Genomic DNA, 16,125 nt, shown 5'->3' with positions numbered 1-16,125 from the left:
TTACAAGCGAGCATTGTTTACAAGCAAGCATTGTCTACAAGTGATTATTGTTTACAAGTCATTGTTTACAAGAGATCATTGTTTACAAGAGATCATTGTTTACAAGCAAGCATTGTTTACAAGCAATCATTGTTTACAAGTGATCATTGTTTACAAGCGAGAATTGTTTACAAGCGATGATTGTTTACAAGAGATCATTGTTTACAAGGGAGCATTGTTTCCAAGCGAGCATTGTTTACACGCAAGCATTGTTTACAAGCGAGCATTGTTTACACGCGAGCATCAATGGTTCATCGGCCTGGTGGAGTTTGGCGCCGCCCAGTGGAGGGTCAGGGCACACGCCAGGTGACATTTGCTCCGGGAGTCGAAGGACAAGTTCGGGATGATTTCAGCTCGGTCGCGGTTCCATGCTGCTGCTGCTGTTGTTTGTAGGAACCACTCCACACCGTCTCCGAGTTGCACTCCCAGAAGAAACGACACCAACTGAATGCGGCAGTGTTCCACGTCGTCGGTCAGCTACGACCTCATTTGTTCTGAGCCGCGTTGTGCGCGTAATGACAATAGAGCCTGCATGGGACCGTCCATAAATGATGTCACGCGATTTTGGACGATTTTTGACCCCCCCCCTCGTCACACGGCGTCACAAAAAGTCAGACCCCCCCCCTCAAATGTGACGTCACAAAGCTCTGCCCCCCCCCCCCCCAAAACTATATATCCATTTTGAAAATAAAACATGTTTCGAATCGCTTTAAACTATTGTCATTGTAGTGCGTATTTAATATGGCGCTGCACTCTGATGTTGTAGGAGAAACATTTATTGAAAAGTCTATTTAATTAAGTAGAACGTGTTGTCTATATTTATTCAAAGTTGCGCATTTTGATGTGACGTCACATTTCTCAACACCCCCCCCCCTCGTTACACATCGTCACAAATGTCTGACCCCCCCCCACCCTAGGTGCGTGACGTCATTTATGGACGGCCCCCATGCGGTGAGAGTGGACTAGTGGCCACGGGAGGTAATACCAGGGGTATAACAATAGGTTTTACCCTTTCTGGCAATACAGCAGGTGTCAAGACGTTAAAACACCAAACATAATCCTTATTCAAGGAATCGTGTTCGCTTTAATCACACCTGAGGATGATTGCTTGTGTTGCAGTCGAAACGTCGTGAGAATTTTATTGTTTTTATATTTTTATAATTTTATTATTTCCCTTCTACGTGACTTTACCGAAAGAACCAAGAATATGAATCCCTGCAGTCACGAAAGCTTTAAATTAAAATGTATTTGCATTGTCTTTGAAGCTTGATTGGTCAACAACAGAGACAACATCTTGACACCTGTTTTATTGCCAGAACGGTTAAAATCAATTATATTTTAATACTGGCAATAAAGGTCCCATATTTGAATGACATGGGGTATCAGTTGTGAGTGCGAAGGGACTGGTGGCTACGGGAATGATCGAGAAGGGAGCGTGTTCAGGCGACGGAAGAGGACGGTGGAGTCTGCCGGTGGAGCAAGCGTCCAGAGTCAGCGAGAATGATCGAGAAGGGGGGCGTGGCCTCGTGTCGGTATATAAGACAGATGCACGGGAGACTCGGGGCTGTTGCAGTGGGGGTCTCCGCCTGATGTCAAGTGTCAACGTGTCTTCAGTAAAGTGACATCTCAAGAGAAGTGTGTCGCGTCGTCCTTACATACGCATTCACGTCCCATATTAGACTTCAATATCGAGGTTACTCACACCTGTACCTAACATGTAATTTTTTTCTCCTCTGGCCCCACTTGCTTCTCGCACGGCGTTAGCGCGTGTTTGTTTTTATCGATTCGCGTGCGTTTCGTTTACCATCGGTGGTGCAATATTCCCAAAGGACAGGAATATTCGACACTGGCAAAAAAAGGTCCCATCTTTGTAGCTGCTCACCCTGAGCTATACATTTGTGTGCGCCAGAGGTGTGGACTCGAGTCATGTGACTTGGACTCGAGTCAGACTCGAGTCATGAATTTGATGACTTGCGACTCGACTTGGACTTGCATAACAATGACTTTGTCCCACCTCTGGTGTGCGCTATTCAAAAGTGAGGAGGAGCGGTGGTGTAGCGGTTAGCGCTACGCTGCGTTACGAACCCGGCGATCCCGAGTTCGATTCCCGCTCACGGCCAACACCGGTGGCGAGTATCTGAATCGGCCCTGGGCCTCCCCTATGTCAACTCAGCCTTAACAAAACGAGTACCTGGTGCGGTGTGTAAACATCGAGAAAAAGGCGGCCTGGCGTGGTGCTGGCAACCCCCCCCCCCCCCTCGTGGGCAGTGATAGGTGCTCGCTAACAGCACTTAGCCCAAACGTCCGTCGAAGGCTATATGGGGGGAGGGGCGGCTTTGCCTTTGTCCATTAAAACCTTCACCAGTTATACTCCAGCCGCCTCGCTAGAGGGGGCTATTGGCAGCAACTTTGAAAGTTTATTAAAATCTATACTCTTTGGTTCTTTCGCTAAAGTCACGTAGGTAGAATCAAATAAAATAAAACCAAAAATAAAATATTTTGTATATTTTATATATATGTTTTTCTACCTACGTGACTTTACCGAAATAACCAAAGAGGATGGATTCCTGCAGTCACGAAAGCTTCAAATGAAGATTGAATTTAAATTCTGTGCTCGCACGAAGACTGACACGCTTGTGTTGTTGGCCAGCATAGGGCCCACTCAGCGTAGGCGAGTAACTTCAAAATCAGAGCTATAGCACATGTGGGATGATGTGTGATATCCTCTTACAATCCCCAGGGACACGTTTGAATTCAGAGGAGCGCTGTCATTGCTGTGTGGGGCTTGCATCGTACGGATGTCATACAGGGCTGCACGAGAGATCCGTATGATAAAAGAATTGGGTTTACCCTTTCTGGCAATAAAACAGTTGTGTTAAAATGTTAAAACGACAAACAGAAACCTTTTGCAAGGAATCATGTCTGCATAACCACACATACTTGTGGTGAACATGCAAACAAAAACATACTCTGGTAATATATGCATTGTCTTTAAAACTGATTGGTCCACACCAGAGACAGCCTTCTTTATGGCCCAGTGTCAAATAGTGTTATGAGTTGAGTTGAGCTTGGTGGACCTTAAAACGTCAAATTTATAGTATTGTATAGGATTTTAGCTCGTAGCTTTCTGCTTTACTGTTATCGAATTCCTTTGATCCATCGCGATATTGAAGGCACTCTACACACATCCTATAGGAGCTTGAGAGCTTATCATCTCCCGAGTGGCCGCAGGTAAGAAAGATACCGTTTGTGGGTGCCACTCAGCGGCGGATACTCGCGGGGAACAGGAGCGAATTGCCTGATGATGCTGAATGCAATTACCAGCGAAACGTCGTACTCAAATTGTAAATGTTGTGGTTTCGCGCTTCAACACACCGGTGGGCTAAAGCAGTGAACTATTTGTCTTTTGTCAACGTGACACTTTTTTACTGATTGGCCGTGTCGGGTGGTGGAGGGTTACGACACATTTATAAATAACGCGATCTAAACCCAAAAACGTTGATTATGAATAATATTGGTCGCGAAAGCCTACGTGTTAAACGAACAGGAGCGAGTTCCCTCTTGAGTGCGGACTGCTGTTCCATCATCAACATCACAATCACCCGTGGCATCAACTCCATCACCGTAGTCATCATCGCCATCGTCGATCCGCTGCTGGGTAGACTGTGGCCACGGGTAACAGGAGTCACGGATGGTAATGTCACAGGTAAGAGGAGATCAACGCTCTCATTCATAGGGACGCATTCCAAGCGGGTGGGAATACTGATAGTGCGAACCTGCAAGGAATTTCACTTCACTAACTCAGGTAGTACGATAAGCAAAACTTTACAAACGGTATTCTTCACGATACATTTACCACTGAATATTTCTGTTACAGGCAGCAGCAAATCCACGTCAATTTCTATGTTGCGTACACCTGTACGCGTGTGTACACCTGTACGCGTGTGTACACTATGGGGTCACCGCATTCGGTTAACCCATCGCACCTGGGGTTTGCCCCGTGGACCTGCTGCCAGCGGCTCTTTGCCACTTCCCACGGCCTCACAGTGCACCTAGCCTGGCACAGGCACTGCGGCGACACCGCCGTCGCCCTAAGTGGCGAACGACGGCCGTTGGTGTTGCACTTTTGGGGCGCGTGACACTCGAGTCGGTCGATCGCAGCCGCTCACCGCAGCGCGCCCGTCCCGTTGTGCGCTGCCCAGCGCCGTACACGCGAGTGCGTGCGTGGGTGGCGCGTGCGTGGGTGGCGAGTGCGTGGGTGGCGCGTGCGTGGGTGGCGCGTGCGACTCAGAGAGAACTTCGTGGATTTAACGCCGCTCGCGCGTGGCGGCGTTGAGTCCCACGCAGCTGTCGCTGGCCGCGACACCACCGCCACCCTCACCGCCACCCTCACCGCCACCCGCACCGCCACCCTCACCGCCACCTTCACCGCCATTCTCACCGCCACCCTCACCGCCACCCTCACCGCCACCCTCACCGCCACCTTCACCGCCATTCTCACCGCCACCCTCACCGCCACCCTCACCGTCACCCTCACCGCCACCCTCACCGCCACCCGCACCGCCACCCTCACCGCCACCCTCACCGCCACCCTCACCGCCACCCTCACCACCACCCTCACCGCCACCCTCAACGCCACCCTCACCGCCACCCGCACCGCCACCCTCAAAGCCACCTTCGCCGCCACCCTCACCGCCACCCTCACCGCCACCCTCACCGCCACCGCCGTGCAGGCCGCCGCCGGCCGTAACGCGACACCCGGCTGACTCCGCTAATAGCCCCGTTTCTCGACTATTTTTGGCACCGGAATTAAATTTAGTTGTGCCAAAACTTCCTAATTAATTTACCACACCGCATGCGCTCCTCTTCTTTAGTAATTAGGGCGCGCTTGTTGTGTGCTGATACTCATTTAGATGATTCGTTACCCGCCACCCCCGCCACTTTGGTCACGTGTCTTCTCGAGGTGGCCGCAAAGCCCAACGCGAGACCCACAAACCTTGCCGCCTGGGCCGTCCATAAATGACGTCACGTGATTTTGGACGATTTTTGACCCCCCCCCCCCTCGTCACACGGCGTCACAAAAAGTCAGACCCTCCCTCAAATATGACGTCACAAAGCTCTGACCCCCCCAAAAAAATAGAAACCATGCTTCAAATCGCTTTAAACTATTGTCATCGTAGTGCGTATTTAATGTGGCGCTGCACTCTGATATTGTAGAAGAAAACATGTATTAAAACGTATATTTAATTAAGTAGAACGTGTTGTCTATATTTATTTAAAGTTGTGCATTTTGATGTGACGTCACATTTCTCACCCCCCCCCCCTCGTCACACATCGTCACAAATGTCTGACCCCCCCCCCTCCTCCTAGGTGCGCGGTCTCGAAGCCAACCCTCCGATACGAATGTTCCACTTTCTTATTCTTAGTTTTTTTCGGAAAAGTCACGGAGGTAAAAATTTAAAATAAATAAAAGTCAAATAAAAATAAAATAAAAATCACGACGTTTCGGAGGCAACACAAGCTTCCGTCTTCAGGTGGAACAGTCACAGCACGATTGCTGTATCTCACGCAGCCCCTCCTCTCTCCTGCGCGCGGCTCTTCACGCTGCCCCCTCCCCCCCCGCCGCAGGCGTGAAGAATGTCTGCTTCACGGATTGGCCTCATGCGTCATGATCATTATCATTGTCATATTCTTAGGTTTTTTCGGTAAAGTCACGTAGGCAAATTTTTTTAAAATATATTACTATATTATTTTATTTTTATTTTATTTTAGTTTTATTTAACTTTTATTAATTTTCATTTTTTTACCTACGTGACTTTATCGAAAAAACCTAAGTCACGAAAGCTTCAAATCTAGAATTATCATTGTCGTAAAGACAATAGCTGCACGTTGTTTTGTTATCCTGTGAGGGCAGTGCTGTGCTTCAGCGTGAATTAGGAATGTGGAATCCCCCCCCCCCCACAAACGGCTGAAGAGCACCAACAGAGATGATCATCGTTAAGCACTTTAAAAATACATCTAAAATGTATCTTTTTAAAACTGGCTTTTAATCAGGATTTTCTTAACGTGTTATTTTATTACGTCTTTGCTAGAAATTTCTCACGTATTTTTATTTTGCGTAGAATTTCACTTGTATCGTTCATGCCTGTAAAGCACTATGTATTGCAGTTTTTTGCAGGAAAAGCGCTTTAAAAATAAAGTTTTTTGATTGATGAGAATCGTCCAACACTGGTCGTAGTCAGGGGACACGCGCACCGTGTGTTGCAATGTTCTTCTTGTACCTTCAGTTATTTGTGCTACTGATTCCTCAGCCACCGCCAGGAGTGATAAAGATTGTGCCATGATTGGTCAGTATGGGGAGACCATTGCTACACTGGCTGCAGCGAAGCATCAGGGATTGACGAAGTGCCAGGATGTTGATTTTGTACAAGAGGCCACCACTCTGTTGAGGTTGAATGCAGTGACGTCACTAGGGGGGTGCGGGGGGGTGCGGACCGCACCGGCTGACACCATCAGAGGGGGTGACACCAAAATGACTGTCTATAAACAATCTTTGTGCAGTGTTTCAGTAGAAATGTATTATTATTGTATTATTTTTCTTTATTAAAACAAATCATATTAAAAAAAAATAACCCCGTAGTTAAAACAACACAAACATTTTTCGTAAGCCCAGCTTACATGTACTGTATCATTATACCTACAAGGCTAAAACTCGCTGCAAATTTACTTTTTGAACCTTCTAATGCGCTCCGCTCAGAGCTGTCATTGTTATCCAACTGCAGTGACGTTTCGAGTCACGTGGTCTCGTCTGCACGCGCTGCGAGCACGTGCTGTTGTGTTCGTTGCTGCTCGTGTTTTTTCGTCGCTGATCTTGTAAAAATTCTGGTGTTTTAGCTACAATATTGTGGTAATTAGTATTTGTGAACCTATATCAATAACTTTTTTGAGAATAAAGTAGTAATTAAAGGAAAAGGTGAAAATTTAAAAAAAGGCTTCTGCTCTGTTAATAATATTGTTGTAACTAATAATGTTGTAATTCAATGTAGAAAGATTTTTCAAAACAATTTTGTTGTTAGTATTCTTATAATCTAACAAATATTACATTTAAGCAATTTACAACTACATCACATATTGTTAAATGATTAAAATTGATAATCAACTTACATGTAGAACAATTATTGATTATATAATTCTTTGATAACTACATAGAGAAATTGACAATTTAAAACACGAAGTGGGGGGAAATGCTATGTTTCTTGATACATGTTTAGAAATATAACTTAAATCTTAAATTCTGTTTTTTTCATTTTAGTCTTTTTGTTTCTTGAAAAACATCAATGTCTTGCAAATATATATCTGATTTAATGTAGTTCTTAAATGTTTTGACGTTTTTTTTTACTTCGAATTCGATTGTTTTCTTACCGAATTTTCACTTTAACCACATGAAACTATGTAAAAGTACATTTAGGCTGTACGTATGATATTGTAATTTAAAGGTGTAATTTAAATTTTGCTACTTGTTTATGTCACTACTATTGCCAATACATTCCTTGATCTCTGGGAATTACGATTTACGAGTAATATTAGTACAAAACACATTACTAAGAATTATGTATAGTCTGGTAGGTGAGGAGGTCCATGGGGGGTGACACCATGAGTTACAGCACTGGGTGACACCAACCCTAGTAACGCCACTGGTTGAATGTACTGCCTATTGCACCACTCCTCTGTGCCCCCCAAGGAGTTCGATAAGTTGAAAGTTGTCCGTTCGGAGTACAACATTGTACGTTGGCTTGTGTAAAAACAAAATCTTTAACCTGGTTACTTTTTGCATGGTAAAGAATAATCACGACATCCATTTAAGATGTTAGAGTATTGATAAGGACAAACACATTTCTATCCATCAGAATCTGGCCATACATGAGCAGTCTTTGGTTAAATCTTTGCACATCACTGCCACTATTAAGTCTTATGCTGATTCCAAATAGATTTTTGCATAGTGTTATATTTTGTAATGTTCGATGAAAAATTTACACTGGACAGATAGAACAGTAATATTAATGTATATACAGCCCTTTGCCAATTCACTGCTGGATGAAGGCCCCTCCAAGCTGCGTCAGTGAGGTGGGTTGTTTGACCATACTTCACCAACACTCGTCAGCACTGGGAACCCAGGACAAGTTCAGATGAGACTCATCACTGATGCTAGCCATGGGCTGGAATTTAACTCAGGTGTCCTGGTTGATCGTGCAGTGAATTATTAACAGCTGCGCGAACGCCTCCGCCCTTTTCCTTGACAGGTCCTCTCGTGCCATTGGGTATGACTCTGCTCATCGGCCTCACTCGATATCCCAACTGGTACGCAGTCTCTGCTAATGACCATCGCATTCATAACGTCTCTCTCCGAGCCAGGGGCCGCTTTCACAGCAATGCCAGCCACGGCAGCAGCTGCCTAACATGACAGCACTGTTCATCATCATCATACATGATTTGAAGCTTTCGTGACTGCAATAATCCATACTCTCTGTTTCTTTCGGTAAATTCACGAAGATAGAAGAAAAAATAATAAAAAAAAATATAAGAAAACACGACGTTTCGGTCGCAACACAAGCGTCCGTCTTCAGGTGAGGGTAAGGTAAGGTGCATTCTAGCGGTGCTCGTTTCCCAGGGCCCGTGGAGGGCTGGCAGGAGGGGTCGCAAACGGGTTTTGATTCCTTACCCGTACCCGTACCCGGCCGCACCAGGGTCGCAATCGGGTACCCGATACCCGTACCCTACCCGATACCCGGCTACCCATGCCCGGCCGGGTATCGGGTAGGGTACGGGTACCCGATTGCGACCTCTGGGATGAAGCCATGTTGCAGGCGCGGGTGGGTTGATTCTAGGAACTTGAATTGTGAGAAGAGACAAGACGTTGGGAAATGAGTGACAAACGGTTACCCACCAGTGACTCACGGCCTACCCGTACCCGTACCCGACCGCACCAGGGTCGCAAACGGGTACCCGTACTCGGCCGGGTACGAGTAGCCGGTATCGGGTAGGGTACGGGTATCGGGTACCCGATTGCGACCTCTGGCTGGCAGCGCTCCGGCTAAAGGGGCCTCAACGCCGCCTGCAGACCGGTGGTTATGGATACCCGCAAGGACTCGGTGTCCGTGCCAGATACGCGAGGTAATAATAGCGGCACGAGAGAACAGGGACCGTGCCAGTGAGACGGGGGTGGTGGGGGGAGGAGGAGGGGTGGGGCGCAATGGGTCAGAGCAGAAATACACTGGCAAGACATCAGCGCGTAGCCACGCAAGAAGGCTGTGGTGGTCAGCACTTTCAATTTCACAAGCGCAGCGCTGCGTTGTCACTCAGGGGCGAGTGCGCGCTTGCTTTGTCTCGCACACGGAGCAGAGGAGTCGCGGTGGAGAGGGCTGATGAGCCGATTTAACGATGGGAGAAGTTGATGCTTTTTTTTCCCTGGATTTTTCTGTTTTTTTCCTGGATTTTTCTGTTTGCGCATAGTCACTTTAGGATGTTTTCTTGTTTTAGTTTTCTGTTTGTTGCGGTTGCACCCGATTCAAGAGCCGAATGGCTCACAGGGCTTTGCCAAATAAATGAAACTGAAAAACTGAAACTGATGCGAGTGAGTGGAAAGTCGCTCCTAAGAGAAAGGAGTTGGGTGTTGTTGCCATTGGCAACGATTTACCACTTGGCCACGCGTTTTGCAAATATTTATGGTGTTCAACAGTGTGCGTTGCTCGTATAACAATAACTACAACTTAGTCACAGCCGCAGGCCTTTGCCACTCCACTGCTGGATGAAGGTCTCGCCCGTGTAATTTCGGTCAGGGGGCTAGTTTATTCATACCTCGCCACGCCGGTCCGTGCGGGGTTGGTGAAGGGCTGGATGGGTTAGGGTACCAAGACTCGTTCAGATATTGTTGACCCACTGCCATTAGCCGTGACCGGGAATCGAATTCAAGTCGTAGGGGCGCATAGCGCAGCGCTCGTGAACCACTGCGCCCGCCGAAGGATCCTGAATCCTGGGGGCTCTCAATGTGCTGTTAAAGGCAACCATAATATAAAAAATTAACCCGTAAAAACAAAGTTTTTCACTATAAATCCTTTATATGCGTGGCGGCTAGAGTCCTCTCGTCCTCTGGCTTGAGATGGCTGCCACCTATGGGTCAGATGATTGCCTGGCAGCATTAAGCAATTGGTAATTAAATATAATTTATTTTTTCCTAAAAAGTGTAAAATTTTGCAAATTTTTTTTAACGAAAATTAATTGTCACGCACAACGAGTCTATGTGCAAAATGTCAGCTCGATTGGATCACGGGAAGTGGGTTAAAAAACGACCGAAAGATTTGCACGGTCGTAAGCGCGCAGGCGAAGCAAGCAAGTGAACTTAACATAAAGGATTTAAAAACGACCAAAAAATTTGCACGGTCGTAAGCGCGCAAGCCAGCAAGTAAAGCAAGCGAACTTAATATAAAGGATTTAAAAACTCAACGTGATGAATACAAATTAATAAATGAATGAGCTAAAATACGAGTTGCACAGACTTATGGAGCGATGCGACACGTGCGATGTTGAACGCGTCTTTGTGTCACCACGTAGTGTAACCACACCTCCATACATGGGAAATTAAAGACGCAAGTCAGGGCTGGTGTGACGGTGGCCATGCGACTCAACTAAGGACCGCACAGGGGACCGACTGTGGGCTGCGCACCTTCGACGGAGGAGGAGGGGGGAACAGCAAAAACAAAACTCCACGAACTCTCTGGTGAAGCCCTCTCGTCGTGGCGTGCAGTGCCCGCCCGACATTGGCAAACTGCTGCCGTTGTACTCAAGAATGAAATCGAGCCACGTGACCACCTACGAAGACAAGGGTCGACAAACATCCCTCATTCGCCTCTGTAAGGGCCGCTTCGTGATGCTATTCGCGTGCATTGCGGCACTTGAATTTTAGATTTTTATGTTTTTATTTACCGAATTACGAAAATAAACGTCTCCTTTTGTTATTTTGGTCGCCCGACTCTTGTACAAGGAGGATGAATGGCAGCAGCTCAAGTCCGCTCGTTCGTTTTAGGAACGTCACCGCTGCCATTCTTTCGAGTGGCAGGACTAGGTGGCCTGCAACGGGAGAGCATCAACTTGAGCTCATGTCCACCACCACCCCCGCCTCTCTCCCAGACATTTAGAAGCTATAATTAATGATGATGTCAAGTGCAGAGCCAATCATCAATCAGCAGAGGCAGCTTTCGCTCGCAAGGCTAACGGGAGACGTGAGCTCTGCTGCACGACCACTGCGCCCTTGCAACAGCTGGTAGCATTACAGGGCCCGTCACGCATCTCGCAGTCTGCGTCCTGAGGAATATCAAACACTCGTTGGTGCGCCGTGCGTTTATTGTCCGTGCGTGTGGATATAGGAAGACGTTCTGTAACCGTTCTCTGGGTAACACACGGGGGGTGATGAAGTGCTCTGCGAAAGTTGCAAACAGACCTCATGTTTGGAATAAAAATGGAAAACGAAAAGAAACACCTTAGAAGATCACGAAGCTAAATTGTCACAAGGAGAGACGGAGAATACTGCTCTTGTGAACAGTGCCGAATTAAGCTGGTGCGGGGCCTGTAGCATATGTTATACAGGGGCCCTAAATTAAAATATATACTCATATTTAAACACAATTTTTTTAATGGCATAGTAAAGTCATTGTATTTTTTCATTTGCTATACAGCCAGATAATACGACAAATCGCTAACCTTAAACACCCAGTCGTCAATAAAAGTTGAAGGCAGTATAGTACTATAGTAATAGAGAATCACAAAACCGGAATTGATAGCTTGAAAGCATTTAGCGCGGGGCCCTTGAAAGTGCGGGGCCCCAAGCATATGTGGCTACTTTCGCTACGAGGATAATCCGACACTGCTTGTGAACGCTGTGCAGCCTCCCTGCGTGACGTTCACCGCGACACCGCGCGGCCACGCTGAGGCCGCGGGATGGACGTGGAGGTCGTGGTTAGAGCGGAGGGGCGGTGCCGTCAGTGCGCACAGCGACGGTGAAACCTCGTGTGGACAGACACGGCTCCCCACCCCCCTTCCCCGTTCCACAGCCACACGGCCGACTGGCTTACATCGCTTTTCTCTGGCACGGTCCGGCACGGCAAGGCTGTGTGCCGATTTGTGCCACCATCATCAACTCTGTGCAACACCACACGGACACACCGAGACCCGCTGAATCGAGACAGTAACTGTGCATGTATCCATTGAGCATCCTGAAAACAACAATCTTGAGCTCTTTGTCATTTGTGTCTCGGTCTAATCGACGTGCTCTGGGATGGGTAAATGCTAAATAACTGACAGCTCTGTTTTAAGGGTCACCTAGGTCACTCTTCCTTGGGCATATATTTTCTCAATTTATGACCTCATTCCTTCAACGTCACGTGGCCTTATCAATGTTCTTCTTACCCCATGGTACTTGCATCGCATCTTGTAGCTCGGAATGATTTATTTACGATTCGTCAACATTACATGCAAATGATGCACCAACGTGTCTCTATTATTCGCCAGTTGCGATGTCTTATCACACTGGCCTTGCAGTCCAGAGGTCACCGGCTCCATCTCCGAGCGCGGCAGTTGAAGCAGTGGTTCGAGTTTCTTAAATCCAACCACCTCTGCTGTACCCCCTCCCCCTCCCCACAGCGGTGTGAATGGGTTCGACCACAGTCCGTGGGCAGGTGGCACGCTCTTAAACCCAACCACCTCTGTACCCCCCTTCCATCCAGCGGTGTAGATGGGTTCGACCACAGTCCGTGGGCAGGTGTTGGTGTACTTGTTATGTTAAGAGAATGTGGGGGCTCCCGCCTTCTTCCAAGGCATCCCTTGCAAGCGTGCAAGAGAATGCCAAATCGCCAAATGCCCTCTGGAGGGCGCTCTATCGCTCTAGCGCTCCCTTAGGCGGGATGGCCCTGCTACCAGCAGTGGCACCTCCGATTAGCACGGTTCGCGACGTACGGTGCGTAATAAGTTCAACAGTGTACATACATATATACATTGAGCTTAATGGGGGAGATAAGATAGCACATGCGAGCCCGTTAAATCAACAGTACTGCGTGACGATTAAGAATACATTTCTGAATCAAGGCGTGAGCGAATTTCATGAACATTCATGGAATGCTCTTGGGGCTGACTCGTTACACCTTTGACCTTTGGCAGCAGATGGCGAAGTTGGATCATTTCCCCAATGGGAGTGACGGCTGGGTTGCATGCGGGATCAAAACTGTCACCGCCACCGTGAAAAACGACCCAGCCGAGAATGCGCTGACGGACTTGGCCATCCCACGGCCCGGTTATTCGTGTCCTGGTGTTTGTCACACGCGCTCGCTGTTGCGCGGCACCGTGTCCTGCGAATTCCACCGCTGGATGAGGGCATCTCCACGCCACGTTGCCCGCACGGTACTTTCCTTTACCCCACTTCACCACGCTGCTCAGGGCGCATAGAAGTACAGTGGAACAAATGATGTTGCAGCACTGCTCTCCGTTGCTCACTCCGTAGCGTATTCTGGGTGATCGGGTAATTGGTTTGATATCAAGGACCACCTCTTATTTTATTTACACTGAGCTCTGCTGACCCTTTCCCTGCTTTGCTTTGTTGACCAAGTGTCGGATAGCGTGGGCAGCGGATCCCGCTAGCATTCGCTCGATTTGGAAAACCTTCCCCTAAACCCGGTCCTAGGTGCTACCTTCAAAGCAAAACTGATCAGTGGACAACAGTTATGCCCCACTCACAGCACATCAATGCAAGTCATCTGCAATGAACGCGGGTGTGGTGATTCAGCAGATGGGACACGTGATAGGCATAAGGATTCGATTTTTCGACATCTCAACCATTCCATTGCCCAATGTCAGTCTGGCCAAGGGGACTCCATGTGTCTCGACGTGGCACGCCGTGTAGAATGTGCGTGGATGTAGTCTACCAGTAGAGGGGCGTTGTAACCACAGTGCGGTCCAGCATTTGGGTTTTCCCGATTGATTAATTTCCAAGTATGTGTGATTTTTTTCTAATTTGTCAAAATTTTACGGTGACAATTATCCACAAGATTGACAATCGGCAAACCGTCATCTGTATCTACCTGTTGCAATCCTAGAAGGACTGAAGGGACACCTCAAGGTACAGAGTGGAGACTACCACTGTGGAGGTGAAGATCAAGGCCGGGTTTATGTGTGGGAGAGAATATCTTGGCTCAGTTGAGAAATTGGAGCCACTAAAGCGATGCCACCTCGTGTGGCAGCGTCGAGTCGAGTGTCTGCTCTGGGATCATGGCCTGTGTGTGTCCTGGTGTGTGTGTGAAAGCATTGAGCGTGGGTGCATGTTGAGTAAAAGCGTTGTGTCTCGGTGTGTGTACAAGCATTGGGTGTATGTGCATGTTGTGATAAAGATGAACGTTTCTGGTGGGTTGGAGTGTAATTGTAATACGTCTGGCCTCATGTTATGAGGTGAGGAATCCATTTGTAAATACTGTATCATAAGAGCAGTGCACCCCGTGTCGCCCAGGAAAGCGGTGGCCTCAAAGTAAGGGGCACATTTTTACACAAGATCTGTTGTGGGATTATTCAACAATCTCACAACAGAGCTTACACAATAATTATTATTGTGCGAGTCAAACCAATATAGTTTTTTTTTAAGTCTCAAAGCTGGAATCTAGCGAAATCGATGTGCCAAACCCAATTTAATGTTATGGTTGTTTCTGTGCACAGTCATTGGGTGACTGTGATGAGACAAATTAATCAACTCACTAAATCGAGAACCCAGTTTAACCACGGGCAGATGCCCAAACTCGAACAGAGAACAGTCCATGGGCGAAGTGCCATAATGTGATGTGATTCACCCTCGCTCAACATTACCCCAAAGGTGAACACTAGAGTTGATAATGTCTTTAGCGTGTGCGTAACAGCTAAACAGAGTCATATATTTACCTACAATTTATTGTTCCATTTATTAGCAATTACAGTTGTGATGGTTTCATGGAAATTTCATAACCCTCTCGACCATTCGTGAACCTCACCACATATCTCACCAATTCCAGAGTTAAGATTTGTACAATTTTAGAGGCAGGGTGCGCAATGGCATGCTTACAGAAAATAAAATATCAATTTTTTTCTATATTTAACAAATGTAACTTTACACTGCGTAGCCATGTGACCAGTGGGCGCATGGTCGAGTGTGTGTGAGCGTGCGTGACTCTGAGTATGTGTGCGTGACTCTGAGTGTGTGGCTCTGAGTGTGTGTGTGGCTCTTTAGTGTGTGTGTGTGTGCGTGGGAGAACGGTAGGGTAGCGGTTAGCGCGTTGTGCTACGAACCCTGCGACCCGTCTTCGATTCCCGCTCACGGCCAACACTAGTGGCGATTATTTTAACTGGTCCTGGGCCTCCCCTAGGTCGACTCAGCCTAAAATGAGTCCCTGGTGCATCGCCACTAGGGGACAAAGGCGGCCGGGCGTGGTGCTGGCCACCCACCTCCTCGTGTGCAATGTCGGACTTCATAGGTTGCTCGCGAACAGCACTTGCCCCAACAGTCTGCTAAGGCTATACGGGGGATCTTTGTCTTTGTGACTCTGAGCAGGTGAGCCCGATCTGTGCTCGTATTTGCATGTTTAATAGGGGATTCTCGCGTACGAAGAAATGTGAACGTTTCTAACAACACAGAGGCTTGCTTAATGGATTGGCTTTGCAGATTGTTAAATATAATTGTGCAGGCTGTACTGCAGTTGATATTGAAACCCAATATAAAATGACGTGTGTTTCCTACACAATAACTGTTGATAATTTTGAAACATTTCAATACGACTTGTAAAGTAACATTACTTTATTGTTTTAACATATATAATTTACAATGATTGACACTCGACCATTTTGTGATGTTCATGTGCTGCGTCACCCATAGTTGTGCCTCTCGCCATTCATTCTCCACGTGGGAATGTCCCCCTCCACCCTCCCAGGTGCCCTGTGCCACACGGTTCAACATTCGCGCAAGCAGCTAATTTCACCTGAACACATCCATTCCCACTCTTGACAACCACACCCACACGGGGCATG

This window comes from Lampetra planeri, chromosome 26 (genome assembly GCF_965212315.1).
Source record: "Lampetra planeri chromosome 26, kcLamPlan1.2.h2, whole genome shotgun sequence".
NCBI classification, from domain to species: domain Eukaryota; kingdom Metazoa; phylum Chordata; class Hyperoartia; order Petromyzontiformes; family Petromyzontidae; genus Lampetra; species Lampetra planeri.
The sequence above is the reverse complement of the archived record's forward strand: the minus strand, read 5'-3'. Positions refer to the sequence as shown.